Here is a 24376-nt window from a genome sequence, read left to right on the forward strand (position 1 = left end):
TAGCATTAATCACTTTAATGTATTTGTCTGGTATACCATACAAGGATAAAACTTTTGCTAAAGCTCTTCTATCAACAGAATCGAACGCTTACTCAAAATCTATAAAAACTGAGGATCAAAGGTGTTTGACAACTCAGGCACTTCTCAATTATTAACCTGAGAGTGAAAATTTGGTCGACACATCCTCTACCTTTTCTAAAACCGCACTGTTCTTCTCTTAAAACTTTGTCTACAGCATGTCTCAGTCTAAAAAGCACCATATAACTAAATAATATGCTACCTACAGAGACCAGACTAATGCCATGATAATTACCACGCTCACTCTTATCACCTTTCTTATAAAGTGGCTTAATTAAGGTTTTCCTAAAATCGTTGGATACATCCCTTTTTTCAAAAACCATATTTATAATCTTCAGTAAATTATTTCTAACCTCAGAGCCACCATATTTAAGAAACTCATTTACCACACTTTCAGCACCTGGAGCCATGTTATTTTTAATCCTTTTAGTACTGTTGCTAATTCTTCCCCACAAAAAAAATAAAAAATCTTCCTTCACATCCAAGGTATAACAAACTTTTTTATTTACCTCTATATCTTTTCCTGTAGCTCTATCTGGGTTGGGAAATTCTCAAAATGTTCTACCCATCTCTCTTTAACTCTTTCCTTATCACTAATTGTTGCTTCGCTCCTATCTTTAGAGTTGAAAAGTTTAGATTGACTATTCCGGCTGAAGTTATTAACATCCTAGTAAAGCAGTTAGCTCTTATGTCGCCTAGCTGCGCCTTCTAGATCCTCAGTAATATCATCGATGACCTCCACTTCAAACCTCCTTAGCTCATATTTTAATGCTTTCTCCGCTTTCTTTACATTCCTTTTGTTTTCATATGATATATCACTCAGATAATTCTTGTACAAGTACCTTCTCCTTTCTATTGAACATAAAGCTTTTTCACAAATATTCTTAGCTGCAGTCCTAGCTTTCTTCCCTAAGACACCTTCAGCAACTGAACAGATTATTTTTCTAAAATAATTCCAACCATCTTCCACATTGTCAAATTTTAAACTCTCAAGTTTAGTATTCAACTGATCCTGGAAAGTTTCTCTCAAATTCTCATCCTGAAGTCTACCAACATCATAACCTCCCAGAAGGTACTTATCCTTCCAAAATTTCAGCTTTAGATTAACTTAGAAACTACTAAATGATGGTCTTTACTTTTAGCATCAATAACAGCACTCCTACATACCCTAGTATCTTGTATTAATCCTGCCAGTCTTCGGTTAACTATAGAATAATCAATAAGGTTTGCTGTCTTACTATCACGTGAATACCTTTTTAACTTATGGATCATTTTACGACCAAAGACTGTATTGGTTATAAAAAGATTGTTATACCCACAAAATTTCAAAAGTCTGTAGCCATTACTGTTTTTTTTTTCTATACCAAATTTACTTAGGCTAGGATACCATCGATCCCTATTTCTACCGAACTGGGCGTTAAAATCTCCAAGTAAACACGATATTTCACCTGGGACCCCCTCTACTTGCTCCTGTAACTGTAAGTAAAATGCATCTGAGTCACTAGTATCTCCGTCAGTCGATTTAACAGTGGTATATTCTACTATAATTGATACCCTGAACTTTTTAGTCATAAAATGAGCAATTAGTATTCTACTATTAATACCTTCCCAGCCTAAACAAGACTTAGCAGCTTCCTTATTCATCATGAGCCAGACTCCCTGTCTATGTACCCCATCCTTCCTTCCTGAGTAAACAAATTCTATATCACCTAATTTCATGCTTAGTAGGATACTCATTTACTAAGTCTGTTTCGTTTTTCAGCATAAACAAAAAAACTGAACATACGTTATCTTTCTTTATCCCGGCGGTTCTCTTGAGTTTCTGCTTATCCAAAAAAGAGAGCCGAAAACAAAACAGGTTATCAATCTTTATCCAAGCTCTTTGGTGTGCTTCTGTTTTGTGTTTCAGAGGCAGCACCAAAGCAATGCCTCAGTAAAGAACCGATTCGCCTTCTGTGTATAATTCATTTGTCTCGTTTTTTGTTACCCAACCACTTCCTATAGATGAGGCGGTCGCAGAGAGCTGGGAAAGAGCTCATTCAATTGGAAATGAAAGTCCTAGTCCAGTTTTTAAGAGTCAAAGCTCTAACAGCGAATGCCCTGACGAGAATAGGCTGGATATAAAAGGTTGGAGCTGTTCCGGTGCTGCGAGATTATTTGGGGTCTTTGCTGTGTCGAAAGTTACTTGGAGATCCCTGACGGCCGCACTGCAAACATGATTGATTACATACTTGTCTGCAAGCGATGGAAATCATCTGTACTGAGCACAGTCTCCATAGCCGGTGGCGACTTCGACTCGGACCACATTCTAGTCATGTCTAAGCTCTGTTTGCGCATATGGAAGCCCCAACAGACTAAGAAAAGCTTAGAGATATTGTGGATACCAAGATATTGTGTCGACCTGCTGAAAAACATAGAAAGAAGGAACAGGTATATAACAGCACCCTTAAACAAGTTGTCAAGAATCCAACCCATGGACTCCAACAGTAGAAGAAATTGACCGATTGGTCGACGAAAGCGCATCCATCATCAGAGAAACTACTAGTGAAATCCTGGGAATTCAGACCCATTCAGATAAACCATTGATCACCCCCGAAATTATTGATCTATGTGTGCAGAAACGCGCCCATGCTAACAAGGTAGATCGACAAAGCCAGGACGAGTACAAGAGGCTGACGCTCCTAGTAGAAAAGAAAATCCGACAAGCTCTACGACATTACGTCAATGAAAAATGTCGTGAGTGTGAAGAAGCGTTTCAAAAAGGTAATAGCCACTTCGTGTACAAGAAAGTCCGTGAACTGTCAGTAAAGAAGTCCTCGGCCGCTCCTACACTGTTAGATAAACATGGGCTCCCAATCACGGACTCCGAAGGAAGATGAGAATGATGGAAGGATCACTTCAGCAAAAAACTGAACCCCACAATAACGCCCGACCTGAATATCTTAATTTTTTTCCAACTACCTCAGTATACAGTAGACCTAAGACCTCCTCCACTAAAAAATCAAGTACTCTCAGCAATAAAATATCCAAAAATTTATAAAGCCCCAGGTCAGGATAGTATTCAGTCAGAACTATTAAAAGCAGGCCCAGAAGAACTGGTTGATATCTATCACAAAGTCATAACAAGTGTCTAGGAAACGGGCCACTTCCCCAGATCTTGGGCAAAAGCCACCATCGTCCCCCTTTTTAAAAAGGTTGAAAAGGGCGACTGTAACAATTACAGACCAATAAGTTTAACTAGCGAACCGGCGAAGATTCTTACAAAAATACTCCTTGACCATCTGAAATCTCTGACAAACCATATCTTAGAGGAATACCAAGCAGGCTTTTGAAAAGATTGCTCTACCATAGACCAGATTTTCTCCACTCGGCAAATGATGGAGAAGTATATCGAGTTTGCAAAAGAGCTGCTACTACTCTTCATCGATTTCAAGCTGGTTTTTAAATTGATAAGGCGAGACGAATTATGGCACTTCCTGCTATACTATGGACCCGTTGAGAACAAAGTAACCCTCATATGAGACATATATTCACATTTCGTCAGCCAAGTTCTAATGCCCAAGGGATTGACTGAGGAGTTTGTGACATTAGCGGGTGTCCTTCAAGGTTGCCTCTTGTCACCCCACCTCTTTAACCTGTTCCTCAACGCAGCACTATCATTTGCACAAAAGAAGACTCGGCCTGGCAAGCACCAGCTTCAAGAACCTCTTGCCAATCTGGAAAAACAAGACTCTGTCAACCTCTCTGAAGGTGCAACTCTTCAACTCGCTTATAATCCCAAAAGCTTTATACTCAAGTGAAACTTGGTCAATAAAGGCTGATGATAAGCAAAGATTCTCTGCTTTTGAAGCTAAATGCCTTAGACGCATTGCGAAGATTACCTACATTGATTGGGTCTCAAATGAAGATCTCCGAAAACTACTCCGTTATCCCAGCACCATCATGGACCAGGTCAGAAGCCAACAACTCCGCTGGCTTGGCCATATCCAGCGGATGTCAGCCAACCAGCTTCCAAAAATCCCATTCAAAGGACGGGTTCACAGCATGTGCCCCAGAGGCCAACCTTGTAAGAGATGGACCGACAATTTCCCAGCCCATAACCTCCCCCAGCTACTTTGTCTAGCGCCAGACAGATTGAACTACCGTCACCACATTCATCATTTGCTCAGAAGAGAAGAAGCCCCAACACAGCGACAAAGGCTGGACGGGACTTAAGTCAGCTGTGTCATAAGCTCCTTCCTCCGTCCCAATCCCCAAAAAGGAAAACCTGCTTGCCTGGCCTCATAGTGGATATGAGTTTCAAAAACTCATGTTGAAGTGGTAAAAAACATGATATAAGGTGGTATAAAATTTATTTGTTCAGGCAGGAAGGATGGGATGCATAGAAAGAAGGGCTCATGATGAATAGGAAGCTTCTAAGTCTCACTTAGGTAGGGAAGATATTAACAAAAGAATTATAGTTATTCATTTCACAACTAAAAAGTACAATATATTGGTCATAGTAGTATATGGCCTTGTAAGACCAACTGATGTGGAAAAAATATTGACTGACAAAAAATTTACTTAAAGTTAAAGGAACAAATAGAAAGGATCCCAGGTGGAGATATGTTAGGGGATTTCAATCTCCAGGTTGGTATGGATAGATGATACTTTAGCCTAGGTAAATTTGGTGTAGAAAAGGAAGATAGGAACAATTATTAACTGCTGAAATTTTGTAGGCATAACAATCTAGTTATAATCAACACAGCATTTGGTCATAAAATGGTCAATAAGTTAACAGTGTACACACATGATGGTATGACGGCCAGCCTTATTGATTATGTTAGTGTAAATTAAAGAGATGCGAAATAAATATAAGATACTAGGGTATATAGGAGTGCTATCATTGATTTTAAAAGTAAAGATAACCATCTATTAGTGTCTAGAGTTAATCTAAAGCTGAAATTCAGGAAGGAGATCCCGAGATCCTTTTTACCATCTCAGGCGCTTCCCCTAGCAACTCAGACACAGCCCCTGGTGGCGGATCAGGGATCATCCTTCAGATACCCAGGATACCCTCAAATATCAAATAAAAAGGCACAGACCAGGGGAAGGCCAAGTCTCTGGTGGTTCTAAACAGCCAGTGCACCCTTTTCTGGGGGATAATTACAGACACAGGAGAAGGTGAGCCTCTCTGATAGCAATCTTGTTGGGTCCAGCAGCGCGTGGATATGCCCCAAATACTTTAAAACTCACCCTCCAGTAATGGGATAAATTATTTGGTGATGTTGTGATGCCAAGTGGGATGATCCTCCCTTCAAGGACAACTCCAAGGAGCAGAAGACACACATGAGGGTGTCAACTGTCCTGGCTAGAAGCAGAGAGGATTGACTTGTTATTGACTCCAAAGTAAGCCAAAAAGCTTTTCCTCTTTATAAATTATGATTGGGCAATAAATGAGATCACGAACTAGGGCTATCATGTCTGAGGAAACTGACAAACAAGTTACTATGTTCAGGGGAAACCGACAGACAAGTTGCCGCATCCAGGCCAACCGATGTAATAACAGCCAATAGCATTAGAAATCCATTTAGACAACATTTGAAAAGTCCCTCTCAAACAGACACTAGACCAGTTTAATGTACAAGACTAACAACCAGAATTGGAATATTAAACCTTTGGACAACCAATACAAGTAGAAATCATTGGTCTCTTGGAGACACATCTACCAGGTAACAGTAAAAAACAGATAGGTGATGCAGCCCTTCAATTTTCTGGCAGTCAAGATAGAATACACAGACAATGCAGTTTTTGTTCTTACCGATTTTTTTTTACCGTTTTCGCTGACGAAAGCGGTAAGAAAATCTCTGCTGTCACTGGTGTCTCTCTCAGAAAGATTGATCATAATCCAACTCAAAAGCATGTTCAGCAACCTCTTCCTAGAGCAATTTTACACTCCTGGTTTGTCACGGTTGGATGAGTAGCCTGAGGATTTTTTACTCTCAGCTTCAGAGCCTTGTTGACCCCATTCTAGCGAAAGACTTTGTTATAGTCCTTGGACATTTCAAAGGCATCTTGGTAAATGACAACAGTGGAAACGAGGATATTATAGGCAAATTTGGAATCAGACAAATCAAAGGAGAGCAACTTACTGAATTTTGCCGAGACAACGACCTCTTTGCAACAATCACAATGTTCAAGCACCAGCAAAAGAGAAAATTCACTTGGTGGTCTCCTGATAGAAAGACTGCTAACATGGTAGATTACATACTGGTATCTAACCGGTGGGAATCACAGACACAGCAACTTTCTCCAGTGGAGACTTTAACAGTGATCACAATCTCCTCATGTCATCAACTAGTCTAAGGTTAAAGGCTGTTGTCAAACCAAAAAAAAAAGTCCCAGATTCCGTATGTAAGCCTGAAAAGCCAGAATACAAAACAAGAGTATAGAGAGCAGCTAAAGAAACCCATTTAGCCCAGCCCACATTGATGAGCTTGTGTTGCAAAGTTACACCTAAGAATTTTAATGTAGATCAGAATAGATTGCACACTTTACCAAAAACAGAAAAATGTATAAAATTAGGATTCAGACCTTCAGTGTTGATTTCAGTCTTCTTTTAGTGCATTTTTTTTTTTTTTTTTTTTTTTAAGGGTAAGAGAGGGGGCTTGGGCTGTTATTAGAGGAGGTTCTCAATCAACCCAAGCACGATCAGTGAATTGTACAAATAATTTTCCTTGCCCCTAATACAGTGCTTTTTGTTCTTCTTTTTTTTTCTTTTTTGCATAAAATTAATCCCACCTGGGATAATTTGATGGGACAACAGAAAGAACTAGACCTATTGAAAAAGCAAATGTAATAGAGTTTATGAAAGAAAAAAATACCCTAAGCACCTAATGTAAACTTTTTTGTTGTATTTTCTCTTGTCATGAGATACAATTGACCTTTTTTTCTGTATGTAAGCTTGATTTGTTACTTTAAAACTACCAAAAAAGCTACCAAAACATGATTTGAAAATACTAAAAAGAATCAAGTGCATCATTTCCTTCTGTTTCCTTTTAAACATTCCGAGACATCACCCTCTAGCAAACACATCCCAATTCATTTATTTATTGAAAACCCGTCAAATCAACACAAAACAAGACGGAGCACTTAAGAAAAAAGGGATCCAAAAATACAAAAAGAATTAAATTGTAAATAAAACCACTGAATGAGCAAATGGGACAAGTTGTGTAAATCAACTTTTTTATTAGGTTTTACTATCTGTCTAGTGATGGCGACATCAGGATCAGTAACATTAAATTTTGCAGTGACTCTCCTTTTCCTGTACTGCAGAAGAAGTTGGAGCAATATTTTGCAAAACAACTCCCTTGCTCCCTTGGAATATTGACATTTTTACAATTTTCCTATATGTCTTATGTTTTGGGTATGTGTTATTAATCAAGTTTTCCACTCGCCCCTCCTTGTAATGAATTCCTGCTTATGTGCCTGAGAATAGTAAGCTGTAATATCATTTTTTTAGTTTTGAAAGTAAAATGTTTGAAATGTTTTTTTTTTTGCCATAACCACGTTTCTTGTAATGATAATAAAAAAGACAAACAAAAGTATAAACACTTAATGTGTTTATAATATATACAGGTATAATATGTATAATACCGGCCCCTTTTAAAAACCTGTACAGCCCTGTCGCTCCTTCTAACATACTATATGCTACTCCCTTCTCACAAAAACTAACCAGAACAAAATTAGATCAGTATATCTTTGTTTTTTGTTTAAATTAATGATTAAATAAATTGATCACTTTGCCAGGAATCCTTGTCATTTAAAATTTGCTGTATTTTGTTTCATTTTGCATGCAATTTAATTGCTCTTTTTATTTGAGAGCCTTTTCTTAAGAGTATTTAAAAATAAACTTATTCCTACAAAAAAAATTTCTGAAATATATTCCCTGTCACCCAACCACCACTAATATTTTGGCACCCCTCCCCAGATTTTCTACCAGCACCCTTGACATGACGCCTGACAATGCTGCTTCAACAAATAATACTACAGCTTTGATTGGAACTTACTTTTTAGAGAAGAAAGTATATAGAACTATATATTTATGGTCTTAGTGTGGTATATTTTATTCAAGTGCCCCCAAGGAGAGGACTATGAAATTGTTTCCTTGTTCATTTTGGAAATATTAGTTTTTTTGTTGTAATGTGATGAGTCTACAAATTTTTTTATTTTTTGCACCAATCCATATCCAGACAACCAATTGTTGCTTATTGTCCTTTTTGCTCATTGCAAAGATAGTTTTATATATTGTTATCAAAAATATTCTTATTTGTGCAATTTGAAAGGCCTGTTGAACTATAACATATTAGGTTTTGTTGCTCAGAATCAGAAATGTTGTTTTTGTTTTGTAATGCAATGGGGCTATGGGACTGTTCTACTTATGATTTGGTTACTGAATTTTCCTATCATTTTTATATCAAGATAAGCCTATGGCTTAATCTATTTTATTGTTTAAAGAAATAAAATAAATTGGGCTCTTGATTAATTCCTGAAACTATCATTTGCCTAACTCATCTTCCTTCTGAGACATTAATTTAAAAAAAAAAACTCTCCAAAGAAGAATTTTTCAAAGAAAATTAAGAGCCATACTAAAACTTGAAATAAGCAGAAATAAAGCGTTAATTTTCTTCCATCTGTAAATCTTTTAAAAGCTATTACATCATTTACATTTTATTGAAAATTATATTTATTTAAAAAAAACTTTCTAAAGAAGAATTTTTCAAAGAAAAGTAAGAGCCATGCTAAAACTTGAGATAAGCAGAAATAAAGCTCCATAATCATTAATTCTCTTCCATCTGTGAATCTTTTAAAAGCTATTGCATCATTTAAATTTTATTGAAAATTGTATTTATTTAAAAAACTTTCCAAAGCAGAATTTTTCAAAGAAAAGTGAGAGCCATACTAAAACTTGAGATAAGCATAAATAAAGCTCCATAATAATTAATTCTCTTCCATCTGTAAATCTTTTACAAGCTGTTGTATCATTTAAATTTTATTGAAAATTGTATTTATTTAAAAAACTTTCCAAAGAAGAATTTTACAAATAAAAGTAAGAGCCATACTAAAACTTGAGATAAGCAGAAATAAAACTCTGTAATCATTAATGCTCTTCCATCTGTAAATCTTTAAAAGCTATTCTATCATTTACATTTTATTGAAAATTATATTTATTTAAAAAACTTTCTAAAGAAGAATTTTTCAAAGAAAAGTGAGAGCCATACTAAAACTTGAGATAAGCAGAAATAAAACTCTGTAATCATTAATGCTCTTCCATCTGTAAATCTTTAAAAGCTATTCTATCATTTACATTTTATTGAAAATTATATTTATTTAAAAAACTTTCTAAAGAAGAATTTTTCAAAGAAAAGTGAGAGCCATACTAAAACTTGAGATAAGCAGAAATAAAGCTCCATAATAATTAATTCTCTTCCATCTGTAAATCTTTTAAAACCTATTGTAACATTTACATTTTATTGAAAATTATATTTTTTTGGAACTGTATGGTTTCTTTTTCCAAAACATCCATGAAACAAAACAATAGAATCTCTACATTAATCAAGATGAACTAGCCTACTGAAGATAAACTAAACATTCAACAGGTCAATACAATGATATTAATTCTTAAAAATTTTACTAATTTGAGATGTAAGGTTTGATTCAAAGAATATTTTTTTCATTTTCCAGTATATAAAGTATATTAAAGTATATAAAGTATATTTTCCAGTGTTATAAGTATATAAAAGTGTTTAAACACAAACAATTTAGTATGAACTTAATATAAGTGAAGGTAATACCCATAGTAGTTCCTAAAATATTGCAGATATGACATAGCTATTGACAACCTGGATGTACATAGTGTCTTTTGATTTAGTGTAACATCCCTCTTATTATTCTCTGAAAGTTTCAACTTAATGTCCTTAGCATTTCCTGAGATATTAGAGATATACCCTTTTGCCAACCTGGTTGAATATGTTATTTCATTTAATTGAACATCCCTTTTATATCCCCTAAGAGTGTCAACTTAACATTCATAATTGTTCTTGACATATTGGATGCATAGAATGTCTTCTTTTGTAGTTCAACATCACAAACAACATTCTCTTATACTACTGCTAACAACTCACTGCAGCGCAAAGCTGCCTGAGGCCAACACTGCTACAGATGCTCCTCCTCTATCCCAATCTCTTCAAAGCCTACATCTTTATGCCCTGCCAAGAAGTTTCCATTTTCCTTTAATTTTTTTTATGACTTCCTCCCACCCTATTTGGGGATGACCTGCATTTTGTTCAGGCCTAGACAGTTGGCAGAGAAGAAAAAACAGAAGATGGGTTGCTAGAGGCTTTCCAGAGAAATTGCCTATTGACTGATTTGGGTTCTCAGCTGACTGACTCTCAAATTGTAAGCTTATAAAAAACTTTCATTAAATCCTGCTTTCTAGGGCTTTAACAAGAGAAAAGATGAGATGGCTAGGATAAATTCTGTAGATAAAGGATGGCAGAAAAGAACAACCAGGGCTAGTGTACTTTTAACATTTTTACTGTACCCAGTGGCATCACTTGGGAGGGGCAAGGGGGGCATTTGCCCCTCCAAGAATTTGGAGAAAAAAATATTACATAGCCCATGCCCCTTGATTCCCAAGATATGTACCCCTTTTCCCCCAAATAAAAATGCTGGAGCTATGCCCCTGACTGTACCCACAGTCTTTACTTATAATAGTACCTATGTAAGTGAAGCTGCCCACTTGATTGATCTTCTCATTTTCCACCATAACCTCTAATCTATACTTTTTCCTAGTCTTACTGTTTGTGATATTTCGAACATAATACCCTAAGCAGCTCCTGAGATATTGCAGATGTACCCTTTTAACATCCTGGATACAAATAGTGTCTTTTGATTTAGACTGATTCAACATCCCCCTGAACACACTTGGCTGAGATACTAGAGATATACTCTTTTGCCAATCTACTTGAAGACAGTAGTCTATCTTTTGATTTAATTGAACAACCTCTTCATATTCCTTAAGAGTTTCAACTTAACTGTTCTTGACATATTGGATGACAACCAGGATGCATACAATGTTTTCTTATGTAGTTCAACATCTTAATATACATTCTCTCATACTACTACTAACAAATCACTACAGCACCAAGCTGCCTGAGGCCAACACAGCAACAGATACTCCTCCATCTCAATCTCTTCAAAGCCTCCTTCTTTACCCCTTGCAAAGAAGTTCTCAATTCCCTTAATTGTTTCCATATGACATCCTCTCACCCTATTTGGGGTTGATCTGCTTTTTGTTTGGGTAAACAGAAGAGGAGTTGCTATAGGCTTTCTAGAGAAATTTCCTATTGACTGTTTTGGGTACTCAACCAAATGACTATCTCAAATAGTAAACTTGTCAAAACTTTGGTTCAATCCTGCTTTCTATGGCTATAATAAGAGAAAAGATGAGATTGCTAGGATGCATTATGTGGACAAAGGATGACAGAAAAAACACCCAGGGCTAGGCTACTTTTAAAATTTACACTGTGTTTTCAACTAACAACAAACTGAAGATATCCAAATGATTGCTCTTCTCATTATTCAGCATCACCTCTTAACCTTTACTTTGTCCTAGTCTTGGTGTTTGTGAAATTTTCAACTTAATACCCTAAGCAGCTCTATTCCAGATGTACCCATTTAGCATCCTAGATGCATAGGCTATAGTGTCTTTTGATTTAGGCTTGGTTTAGTTCATTATCCCTCTCAGCATTTCCTGAAAGTATTGACTTAATACCCTTAGCCATTTCTCAGATATTGCAGATGTGCCTTTTTGACAACCTGGATGCACAAGTTGTTTTTTTATTTAGTACAAAATTCCCAGAAAGTGTCATCTTAATACCTGTAGAAATTCCTTAAATATTGCAGGTACACCCTTTTGACTACCTGGATGCACATTATGGCCCTACTAGGCCTATAAGAGGGATGCTGATAGACAATCTTGCCTACACTGATGATATTGTAATGCTAGCCAACTTTTTAGAAAAACTGTAGGCATAAACTAATAAACTAAATGATGTCACTAAGCTGTTTGGCATAGAGACCAATGTAAGCAAGACCCAAGTCATGGTAACTATTTGACATGAAATATACAACCCATCTATTACCACCATAGGTAGGAGACTAGTTGAAACAGTTAACCATTTCTTGTACCTAATTGGCCTACTCCTACTCTCTTCTGATAACTGCCATAGCTTATATGAACTGTAGAATTGCAATTTCTAGCAATAGCTTTTGAACACTAGCCTAGCAAACCTTTTTAAAATTAACCAACTATTCAGCCATGGGTGCCCATAACAGGGGGGGGGGCACCAGCCCCCTTTGCTGAATTATGCTGCCTTTCATTTTATATTTTGTTTTGAGATTTCTGTTATACAATATTGGAAGTGATGATTAGACCAGGTAAGCCCCTCTAAAATTCAGCTTATGGGGGCAAATGCATTTAATCAACTCAAAATGTACCTAGCCTATAATAAAAGTTTAGTAGGCCTAAACCCATAGTCATATATGGAAGCAAAACATGGACACTGAAAACAGAAGACAAAACAAAACTTCTAGCTTTAGTGATGAAATGTATCGGTAAAATTTGAGAACTTTAATTTTGACAACATCAATTTAGCCCAGTTATTGCGTACTACATCTGTTAGAATTATATAGAGCCCTTATGCATGCGCTAGCTAGAGGAGTGGGCCCAAACTGTCCAATAAGGATGGTTGGCACCTAAGTAAGTATGCCTAGATACAAATTATACTTTTTGATTTAGGGTAAAATTCTACTTTAGCTACTTTTGGCTATCTTGGGAAGGGGTTAGGTTAAGAAAATGAGACTTTCAGGGATGGGTCTACAGGCTAAAGTATGTCCCGGGAAGGTATTTTGAAGTACCTACCTCCACTCCTTCTCCCTCTAGAGGGTCATGAAATTTGCCTACATGACAGGTCTACCCATTGAAATTATGACAAAACAACATTTTACCTTAATTTTCAGTTATCAGTTTCTTTTTCTCTGGCTTTAGCTCTGAAAATGCAATTTCAAATATTTGATCAGAATTTTAAGAGATATAAATAGTTTATTTCCAAAATTTAGGAAATTTATTTGCATATCTTTAAAGCCTTATAAATTGGGATTGATCAAAGTTGTGAAGCTGAAAACAATTTTGTTGTACTTCATTTAAGCAGAAGATCTATTTTGCTAGGTTTCACTTCTATAACTCACATATTTTTAAAGGTCTTCAAAGGTCAGGACCGTCTAGAGGGAGAAGGAGTGGAGGTGGGTACTTCAAAATATCTTCCCAGGACATACTTTAGCCTGTAGACCTATCCCTGAAAGTTTCATTTTCTTAACCTAACCCCTTTCCAAGATAGTCAAAAGTAGCTAAAGTAGAATTTTACCTGATTTAGTTTGAAAACTCAAATTTTCACCCTTTGCTGTTTTCGATATAAACATTAAGAAAGTCTTTGTACCTTCACTCTCAAGAATAGGCCTACACCATAATCCTTTTGGCTTTTTATTCTCTTTCTTCTATTTAGCTTTCTCTTAAAATCTTTTCTCCATAGAGAGCTGTTCAATAGACAACAGTGCCAAACAAAAGTGTGTTCTCAGAGTAGCATAAACTGGTTTTCCGCCCTACGAAAATTTATAGAGAATCGTAATTGCTAATATTTCTTAAAGCTAGAAAATTCATTTTTTGGTTTCTTAAAATATTCTAAGAGATAGGTGGGCTATATGTAATTTTCTTAACTCTAAATTCTGTAATTTCTGGCTATTTTTGTATATATGTTTGAGTGTTTCATTCCCTCTGCATACTAAACCAGTCATTTTTGTATTGTCAGTCAAATTTCATTCATAGTTTGCAACAAGTTTATGCATCGTAAGGCTTCAACGACTGTAATAAACATTTTTTCCACTAAGCCATTGAAAATCGAACCTTTTAAATAGTTAATGAGTTGAGGGTGAGTAAAGTACATCCGGAATTGCTTAAGTTGTTAAAATTGCATTGTTCTGAAGAAAAAGAATTTGTGATGTTGCTCTCATCAAAATTGTTTTACTATTTTTATAGTTAAATTGTTTTGTTTATTGAGACAGCTTGCAGTGTTTATAGGAATATTTCCTTTTTTCTGGGTAATTTGGGTTTCTGAGGTAAGCTTCTTTCGTCTTTGTTTTCTTTCTCTCTCTTATTTGTGTCTTTCTTTAATTAAATTAGTGCTGATGGTGTTATTAAGATATACAGTCTGTACTGGGCATTTTAATTGATATATAGGTATTTGTATGTATAGTAGGTAGGTGATAAATGCAAATATATCAGCAGATGAAAACTAGCCTTTGTTATGAGGTGTTTTTGACGAGACTAACTAAAGCTGTAAAGCTAATAAACCATCAAAGAATGAGCGGATAAAGATGCAAATTAATACACGGTTAGTCATCAAGTCTTGATGGATAAAAAACGGTGTAATTTAAGACCTTAGTACAACTGACTTCAACACTACCCCCAACTTGGATGTTCCCCCATTCACCGCCATTTACAAAATAATATCAAAGTACACGAATGAGTGGGGTATGAGATAAAAGTAGCTGCATCGGTTTGGGTGGCAATCATTGAGATAATATGGCTGAATAAGTATGATACAGCTAATTTCTCTGATTTAGAAAGGAATTAGTAATAGCAGCCTGACACTTTTTTTATACATAGATATGCTGCTGATTTTTTACGTTGCTTTTCTGTCATTGGGAGTTCTGTCAAACGTAAAAATGGAAAACTTCTTGCGCTATAAATCCTGCATTTGGAGAATAGTGGAATACAACTTAAATACCATCTTACTCTTTTAGTACAGATCATTTTGACTCAGGAAGTTTGTTCCATCATTTTTCTGTATTGGTGGCTTGACACCTATTCCAAAGAAAGGATATTTGACAGCTCAATGTTTTTTTTTTCACATTATAGCAGCGTCTACTACCCTTGAAACTTTTCGAGCTATCGTTTATCGAGGAGCTGAGGCATAAGTGTTATGCCCAGCCATACCAAATTGGTTTTCAGCGAAATTTGGGGTGATTGGATGCTCTAACAGCGGTTCTTAGTTATTCGATGCAGATAATAGCGATACAATTCTTGTTTTGGCAGGAAATGCTCTCCGTCAGTCGTTTGAATCTTTGGTGCATCCCAGCATGCTTTTGTTTGTAGCCAAACAAGGAGTGAATATGTCTCCTCGCGAAATTTACTCGAGGCTAAAAAATCACCTTAAGATGTATCCTAATATATACAGTCTTTCCTGATCAACTTATCTTTTCTGTAATGCTGCCAGGCAGAGGGCTATTTCCTCTTGAGTATTCTTCAATAAATGCATTTGAGATCTTCCAGCACAGGGTCCCCCATATTTTATCCTGCTTATTCTTACCATCTCTCATGTTTATAACGCTGAGAACATTTTGAATATCACCCGGTCCTTAGAAAGGATTTCTAATCTGTTTTAAATATTAATCTGAGGGTTTGCTAATATGGGTCTTTTTTCTTATATTCAGCTCCGTATTTACATTGAGAATGCCTCATTCATCGCAAAACTTGCCGCTGAATACAACATTATTAAAATGTCACGCATTCTTTACTGTGCACCCTTTACGAAATTCCTTACTCAAGCAGGCAAAAAAAAAATTAAATTACCCCAAAGCAAGGCCGTATCCAGGGGGGGGGGTACCCAGTTTGAACCCATGCCCCCAAAATGTTTGTTTGACTCGTAAAAACGTAACAAAATTGGACATAAACAAATTTTTTATGCATTTTTTGAGGTTTTTTGTTTACCCCCCCCCCCCCCCCAAAAAATTAGTAACCCCCTCCCCCCTGAAAAAAAATCCTGGATGTGCTTCTTCCCCAAAGCACCATTTTCTTACGTCACCGTCCCCCACGGACTCGAATAAAAAAACAACATTGCAGAACCACATATAGAAGTTTAAGGACCGATTCGAAACCAGAACTCAAAAGCTCATAACCACCACTGAAACAATTAACTTCCATAAAAATTTGAGGATTTACGTTGTATTGTCTGCGCTGTTTATTTTTATGTATTGTTGTTTGTGATATTTATGTAAGGTAATGTATGTTGTGGAATGTATGTAGTATTTATTTAATTAACGTGTGAAATTTTATTTGTATGCACATTATCGTTCATTTGTTAATCACTTTTCGTCTCTTGTTCTTCATTAAATAAAAAAAACAAGTTTTTTAAACTGAAAGTAAGGAGCGACATTAAAACTTAAAACGAACAGAAATTATTCCGTATATGAAAGGGGCTGTCCCCTCCTCAACGCCTCGCTCTTTACGCTAAAGTTTTTTATTGTTTTAAAAAATAAAGTTGTGAGACAGAGTCAAACTTTAGCGTAAAGAGCGAGGCGTTGAGGAGGGACAGCCCCTTTCATATACGGAATAATTTCTGTTCGTTTTAAGTTTTAATGTCGCTCCTTACTTTCAGTTTAAAAAACTTGTTTTTTTATTTAATTTCTGATCGTTTTTTAGTTAATGCAGCTTTTATTTGCATAAAAATTTTACTTTTCTTTTGCTAAATGGATGTCTTTACAAATTAACTTACGTAACTAACTTCTATATTCGTATATTTTTCTTCTGGCAAAAAATACAAAGTTGCAGATTTTTGCAGATATGAGCTTGAAACCTATGTAATATGGTTTTCTGATACGCTGAATCTGACGGTGTGATTTTCATTAAAATTCTTTCACTTTTAGGGGATGTTTCCCCCCTCTTTAAAAAATCGAGCAAATTTTCTCAGGCTCGTAGCCTTTGATGAGTAATACTAAACTTAATAAAATTTATATATTTAGGATCAGCATTATAAACACATTCTTTTGATACATTTATTGACATCAAAATTTTGTTTTTAAAATTTTCGATTACTATTGAATCGTATCGCTTGTTTTTTTATTGTTTTTTTTATTACGTATATGTTATTACTTATATGAAGGGGTTCTCCCCTTAGTCAATACCACGCTCTTTACGTTAAAAGTTAAAACAAATTTTGATTCACAAACCCCTGAATCACAAAGGCCGTTTAATTAGAATAGATAGCTCTTTTGAAAGCACTAAAAAAAAATGTAGCGTAAAGAGCGAGGTATTGACTTGGGGGAGAACCCCCTCACATACGTTATAATTTCTGTTCGTTTTAAGTTCTAATATTCCTTCTTACATTTCAGTTGAAAAAACTTGTTTTTTTTTATTTAATTTCTGAATGTTTCTTAAATAATGGTTGGAAATCCGGCGCCCCCTTCATAGAAATGTCCCTTACCCCAAAGAAACATCCTCCACGGAAATATTATCCAGAGTAACCCCCTCCTCTAGCCCCCCCCCCCTCCAGAAAACATCCTTCCTGAAAATGGTTGTATACTTCCCAATAACCAATAAATAATGCTGGCAAGTCCGGCGCCCCCTTCATGGCAATTTCCCTTCCCCCATGAAAACTTCCTTCATGAACAGATCCTCCAACATAACCACCGACCCACCCTTCCCTCCCACTACCAGAAAAAAAACCTCCTGAAAACTTCTGTATACTTCCCAATAACCAATACTATATGTTAACATTGGGTAAAGTTCATAACTTTTAGCCCTCCTTCTGTGAACTTCGGGGGATTAAGTCATCCTAAAAGACATATTTATCATATTTTCGACCATGTTGAACAAAATGGCTACCTCAAAATTTTGATCGGGTGCCTTTGGGAAAAAAATACGCGTGGGAGGGGGCCTAGTTGCCCTCCATTTTTTTTGGTCACTTAGAGGGGAACTAGAAATTGTAATTTTAGTTCCAATGAGCCCTCCCACGATATTCTAGGACGACTGGGTCGATACGATCACCCCTGGGAAAAAAAAAAACAAACAAAAAAACTAACAAACAAATAAACACGCATCCGTGATCTTTCTTCTGTTAAAAAAAATAAAAGTCCACATTTTTGTGGATAGCATCTTAAAACCCAGCCAATATGGTCCACATATACACTGAATTTGATGAATTGATTCTTAACAGAGTTATATAGTAGTTAGAGTGTATTTCCTCCTTTTTTTTGAAAATCAACTATATGGTATCAGGAGTGTTAATTTTGCTGGAAAGCACTAACTTGATGAAAACTATATATTTGAATTCAACATTGAAATCTTATTCTTTTGATATAACTATTGGTATCAAAAACCCGTTTTCTAGAGTTTCGGTTACCATTGAGCCGGGTCGCTCCTTACTTACAGTTCGTTACCACGAACTGTTTGATTGTTATTTTTATTTGCTAGGTTACTGTTTTTTTCTTTTTAATTCAACTCGCGGGCTCCTAATATTTCATTTATTCATTCATAATAAAAGAACATAGAACGAAGAGTGAAAAAACCATAAAAATTCCCTTTCTGACTGTGAATTTAACAGAGGATAATCTTCTAGAAGTATGGAAGGTGATATGGAGGCTTTAGGACGGCTTAAAAGCTGTGGGAAATTGTTTATCAGCAATTCCTTATTGCTGAACACCGAAAAATCATGGCATAATACTTAATAAAGAACAGTTCAAAATCTCAGTGCGTGAAAATTACAGCAAGAGTTCTCAGGGAAGAGGTCAAATATAAATTAATACTGCCTAAGTCCATGTGTTTGTGAGCCATTTGTACTATTTATAGCATTGCTTATTAAAAAAGATCTTAAATTCGAAAGACATTATGGAATATCATCCTTTTAGGGTCTAGTGCTTCAAGTATAAAAAAAAACCCGCGTTTGGGGATTTTGGCTCTTTAAATAACCAAACAAAACGGCTAGTCTCTTTGTGATCAGAGACATTACGTATGACATACTTCTTGTCTGTTTGTGATTTTCCTCATCGCAATTTGCCTGAATCCTTTTCCCGTTCATGATTTGTTCTGTTTTGGCTGTTATTTATGCAACATTGTAAAAAACGGTACTCCATTTTGATTTCCCTGTTACATTTGGATAATCTTTTGTTCTGGATTTTATAAATGTAAGTAGTAAAGAAGTTAGCCTGCAATATTTTGGTTAATTTACACTCTAAGCACCATCAGAAAAATGGTAAAAATAGCCTAGGCTTGCAAAATTCTGAATTTACTTAAGGGCTGTCTGCCATGCTAGCCTAGGCTACTTGGCAGTTCTTGGGGAACAGTTAGCCTAGCGTAATAAATTCTGGTAAATATATATACAAGATTGCATATGAGGTAGGGACAAGGTATGAACACCAACCAGTGCCTTCTTTATGCCCCTCAAATAAAATAATTGTTTTGCTTGCAAATCCAATTTAAACTCCTCTTTTGGATCTAAAGTGACCCACCTAGGGCAAATGACTGTAGTTTTACCTTAAATTGCACTTGTTAGCAATAGGATAAATCACATGTCTGCCAGACTATTCCTTTAGTCTATGAATTATAGAAAGTGAGGAATGATTCATTTTTAATAAAACAGGGTAAATCCAGAGATACAATTATTAAGCTGCAAATTAGGTGAATATATCACTGGATGGCTTTTTTATGCTCTTTCTGAACATAGGCTAGTAGTTCTACTACTTAGAAAATCAATTTTAAGCCCTTTATAGATCCTTAAAGATGATACCCTTTTCTCTTATTTTTGGCTATAGAAGAAGGTTAGAAGCAACAATTCTTGCATTAAAACTACTTTAAATCACACTTACAAGTGATATAGATGAATCCAGTATATACCAGTTGCTGATGATTAGGCTGCAGGACATCTGTTGTATCCCATTAAGTGATCCATGGTTGTTTTTGCCTGGTTCTTGTCAAATTTTGGTTTGAAGCTATTGATTGTTGTTAATTGTTTTTGACCCCATTGTCATCATGCTTAGGCTATTTTGCAGACTTAAGATTTGATTATAGAAGAAACTGTTTGTTTTTCTTGTCATGGCATGATTATGGAACAGCTTTGCTGAATGACTTCTGATACTTGACAACCAGGCAGGTTAAAATTTATCTTTGTCATCAGACTAGAGCAACTTATAGATCATTACCATACTGTCTCTGTGTCAACAGTATGTCAGTTGATAGCTTCAGGCTCTGAAGTCAACATCCATACTCTTTACCTTTGAGACCCTTTATGCATTTAGTTGCCCATCTTTGAACATATTTGAGAGCCATCTGATGTGTTTTATGAATTGGCATGGCAAATCACATTCTATATTCCAATCTAGGTCTCACAAAGCTTTTATACAGTTTAGTCACTATTGCTGGGGATCTGCTATTGATTGTGTATTTGATGATACCAAGAGTCTGGTTAGCCCCTGCTAATGCAGCACAGGTGTGGCAGTTAAATTTGAGGTTGTCATCCACAACAACCCCCAAATTTCTATCTGAGGTACTCTTAGAAATTGGTTGTCTCTTGCTGGAATTGATACCATTGAATATTGCCATTGTGGGTTATATCTTCCAAAATGGATAACTGTGCACTTTTCAACATTAAACTTGAGTCTCCATATATTGGCCCATTTGCAGAAGCAACCTAGGTCTGACATTATTGAGGCTACACCCTGCTGTGTGTCAACAGGACCAATAAGTTTCAAGTCATCAGCATATAGGCTAAGTTTATCAGTCATGTTTTTTGGAGCATCATTAATGTAGATATTGAATAGTGTAGGTCCCTAAACAGTTCCTTGAGGCATCCCACTTTAGACCTCTGCTATTTCAGAATAGAAAGCTGTACAACCTTCACCAAAACTCTGACTTACTGCTTTCCTCCCTTCAAGAAAGACATAATCCAGTCCACCACACCCTCTTCAATACCAATTGTCTTCAGTTTCAACTGGAGCATTTGATGACAGACTTTATTGAAGGCATAATGCCTTCTAGAATTTTACCAACAGCAGAACTAATGCTGATTGGCTGATAATTGGGAATTTTGGTCCTGTCAACTCCTCCATGTATTGACAAGATATGGGCAGCTTTCCAGTCCAATGGTATGACTTGGTGTCAGTAGACTTTTGGAAGAGCCTTGAGAGTGGCAGTACTAAATGAATATGAGCTTCCTTTAAGAGTTGTGCATGATTGCCATCTGACCCAACACACTTATTTGCTAGCAATAGGATGATCCTGTAGTCGCTGGTCAGTGAAGATAGTCTGCTGACTGATCAGGTAGGTCCCAAACTAATTGCCAAGGCTTGTTGCACCATTCCTTCTCAACTGATGATTTGAATGAAAGAATACTGGCAGAAGAGACTGTATCCTGGTCTAGCAAGTTCTGTTGACTCACCACACAATTAGAAAAGAATTTGCTATACAACCTTGAATTGGCATGCTTCTTGAAAAATTTCTGATCATGCCCTCTTGTTCTTGAATAGAAATCCTGTTGAAAGATATTAGGGTTAATTTTTTTATGGTTAACCAGCTTGAATGCCATAATCACACCCCCTCTCTTCTGGCAATAAGCCAGTTTGGGTAAATCCAATTTTTCAAGCCAAGAGGGGTAAGGAATGCCATAGGAGCCTATGGTGCATTTGAACTGATTCTATAGTTTCTTGGTCAGATTTATTAATTGGGTTTCCAATGCACATACCCAATTCTAGCTTAGGGTAAATTAAACCTTTAAAAAGTTTTGAAAAAAAATGAGGGGGAATGGCTACTGAAAGTTCTCTTAAATATACCAAGAATCTGACTAGCCTTTGCAGCAATGGTCTGGTCATGTAAACTTAACTTTAACATCAACCAATAGATCCAGGTCAGATTTGGGATGACTACTGACAATACATTGCCTTGTTTTGTCCACTGTTTTTTCTTTGTTTTTTTTTTTCACCGAAGTAGATAACTTTGCATTTCTGGATATTGAACTCTAGCTTCCAAATTTCTGCCCAGAAAGTAAATGAGTCCAAGTCTACTTGAATGGTTTCTATTTTTTTAACTGTCAAATGAACCAATTACTTTTGAATTGTCTGCTTAAAGGCCTATTTATTTTGATGTTTGAAGGTGCATCATTTATAAAAATATTGAATAAAATTCTGTGCCTTGAGGCACACCACTTCTCACTTCCACAACATCAGAGAGATATGTTGGCTAATTTTCTCCAAACACTTTAACTGCTTGTTTTCTATTACTCAGGAAAAACACCACCAAGTCAATAAATTTGTGTCAATACAAATAGCTTCTAACTTACCTCATAATATGCAGAATCATTGTAGTTAATACATTTCAACTGAAGAAGTGCTATTCAAAGGGGAGAGGGGCTGACCAGGAAAAGCTGCCCTGGGTGCCATAACTACGGCTACTGGGACTTTATTTTATTTATGCCTGAGTTGGCTATAAATAATAGGCTAGTTGATTGATCTGATCTGTGAACACCTTGGGATTTTTATTTTGGGCTGTTAACCTCTTGGTGTAAAAAAATTTAGAAGAAATGATTTTGGTTAGACAGAGGTTGGTCTGTCCTGAGTCCAGACTAAGAGCATTTTCTAACTCAGTGACATATATTGAGGGTGCAATTGTTCATCTCATGCAGGAACTGAAGTGTGCAAAAATTGTTGCAATTAATTGAACTGATAACTGGTTGTTTCCTGATTGTTCTTCTTCTTCTATTTAACAGCGGGTGGGCTTTTCAGTGATACTATTTAGGCCCTTTTCCGTTTGCTTCACTCTGTGGGCTACAGAGCTACTGGCTTGATTGCCTCATGATTATTAGATATTTTCAGATGTTCTTCAAATAACAGTTCAATATTACAGGTCTTCTTCTTCTATTGCACAGCAGGCGGGCTTTTCAGCTACACTATTTAGCACTTTCCATTTTGATTCACTCTCTGGGCTACAGAGCTACTGGCTTGATTGCCTCATAATTATTAGAGAATTTCAGATATCTCTCAGTAGATTTTTAGACTCTAAGAGTTCAATTAGAAGATGATAGATGTCGATTTCTATGCTGTGTGTGCAGGTATAATTGGCTAGCCTCTTGGCTGATAGTAAGATTTTGTGGTGTTTGAAGCATTTTAACACTTTACAAAACAAGACATGTTATGTATATATCAGCATATTGCTTTTAATTTAAGAATGTTCATAATTATTTCACTATTGATATTACAATGCCTACAAAGTGAGGGCAGGAGACTTGAACCAAGTGAATTAGGAAACTTATACAAGACTGTAAGTAAATTTTGTCCATTTGGTCCAGAACGAATTCCGTGATAAATTTTAGAAAAATACTTATTGTGAAAGGGGGAAAAGATAGGATTAATATTATTAAAATTAATATCTGATAGCCTACATCGGTAAATATCTCTAATTGGGATTGGTCTCCCACTTGGCTGGTCAATATTTATAGCATTTGTTGCTATTTCATCAACCTGATGATTACCACTTATGCCAGAGTTGCTAGGAATATACTGAAAATAAGTTCTTATGCCACTTGAAGCAAGATTATCTATGATACTGAGACAATGATAAGTGTCAATGTCCAACTTATACTGAGGAGCTGAAGCCAGCAACTCAAGGCTTGATAAAGAGTCAGAATATACAATAATATTATTTGAATTTTCAATCAGGTTGGTTTTCCTTAAGGTGTTCTAATGCCATGATTACGGCATTTAACTCAGCAGACATTATAGATAAATTATTATATAATCTCTCGCCCATTGCAAATTTCAGGTGAGGAAGGAAAGCACCAGTTGCTACCTTCTCATTCATTTTTGACCCATCAACAAATATTTGGAAGTGGTTTTATATGTAATTGTATTAAGTTCAGGAAATTTTTTCTGGACAAAAGCAATGGGGGTTAAATCTTTATTTCACTTTGAGAAATCAGTATTTATTATGGGACTTGCCCAATTCCATGGAGGGGATTGGTGGAAAGTGGGTGCAATAGACTTTGCTGGTATGGGAAACTTCTTCTGAATATTGGCATACTCATCTGCAATGCCTCTATACATGGCTGGATTTCTTAACCAATTATGTAGGGTGTATGAGCTATTTGATTTAATTTTTGTAAGATGTTTTGTCAAGAATAACCTATGTCTCTCCCTTATTGTTGTTAATCAACTCTTCATAAGCAGAAACTTGGTGCTTGTGTGTTTCCTAAGACCAAATATGAGACATATTAGATCATTTTGTATTTTTTCAATTTTTTGCATCTGGGTCTTTGCACATGCACCATAGACGATGAGCCCATAGTTAATATGGGGTCTTATATGTGATTTATAAAACTGGAGTAAGGTTTTCTCCTTACAGCCCCAGTGTGTGGAAAGAAGTCTTTTTAGTATATTT

The 24376-nt window shown here is 36.0% G+C and overlaps 1 protein-coding gene across 1 annotated transcript in view; it reads right to left on the reverse strand.

Annotated features, from left to right (window-relative positions):
* The window catches only part of Esyt2 (extended synaptotagmin-like protein 2), a 234103-nt gene extending 220403 nt beyond the window's left edge, over positions 1-13700 (reverse strand). The window contains exon 1 of the mRNA XM_089104783.1: positions 13617-13700. The gene's annotated coding sequence lies outside the window, so the exon portion shown is untranslated. The remainder of the gene's footprint in view (positions 1-13616) is intronic.
* Between the last annotated feature and the right edge of the window lie 10676 nt (positions 13701-24376).

This window comes from Artemia sp. Qi Xiang Cuo, chromosome 19 (genome assembly GCF_049724085.1).
Source record: "Artemia sp. Qi Xiang Cuo chromosome 19, ASM4972408v1, whole genome shotgun sequence".
NCBI lineage: Eukaryota > Metazoa > Arthropoda > Branchiopoda > Anostraca > Artemiidae > Artemia > Artemia sp. Qi Xiang Cuo.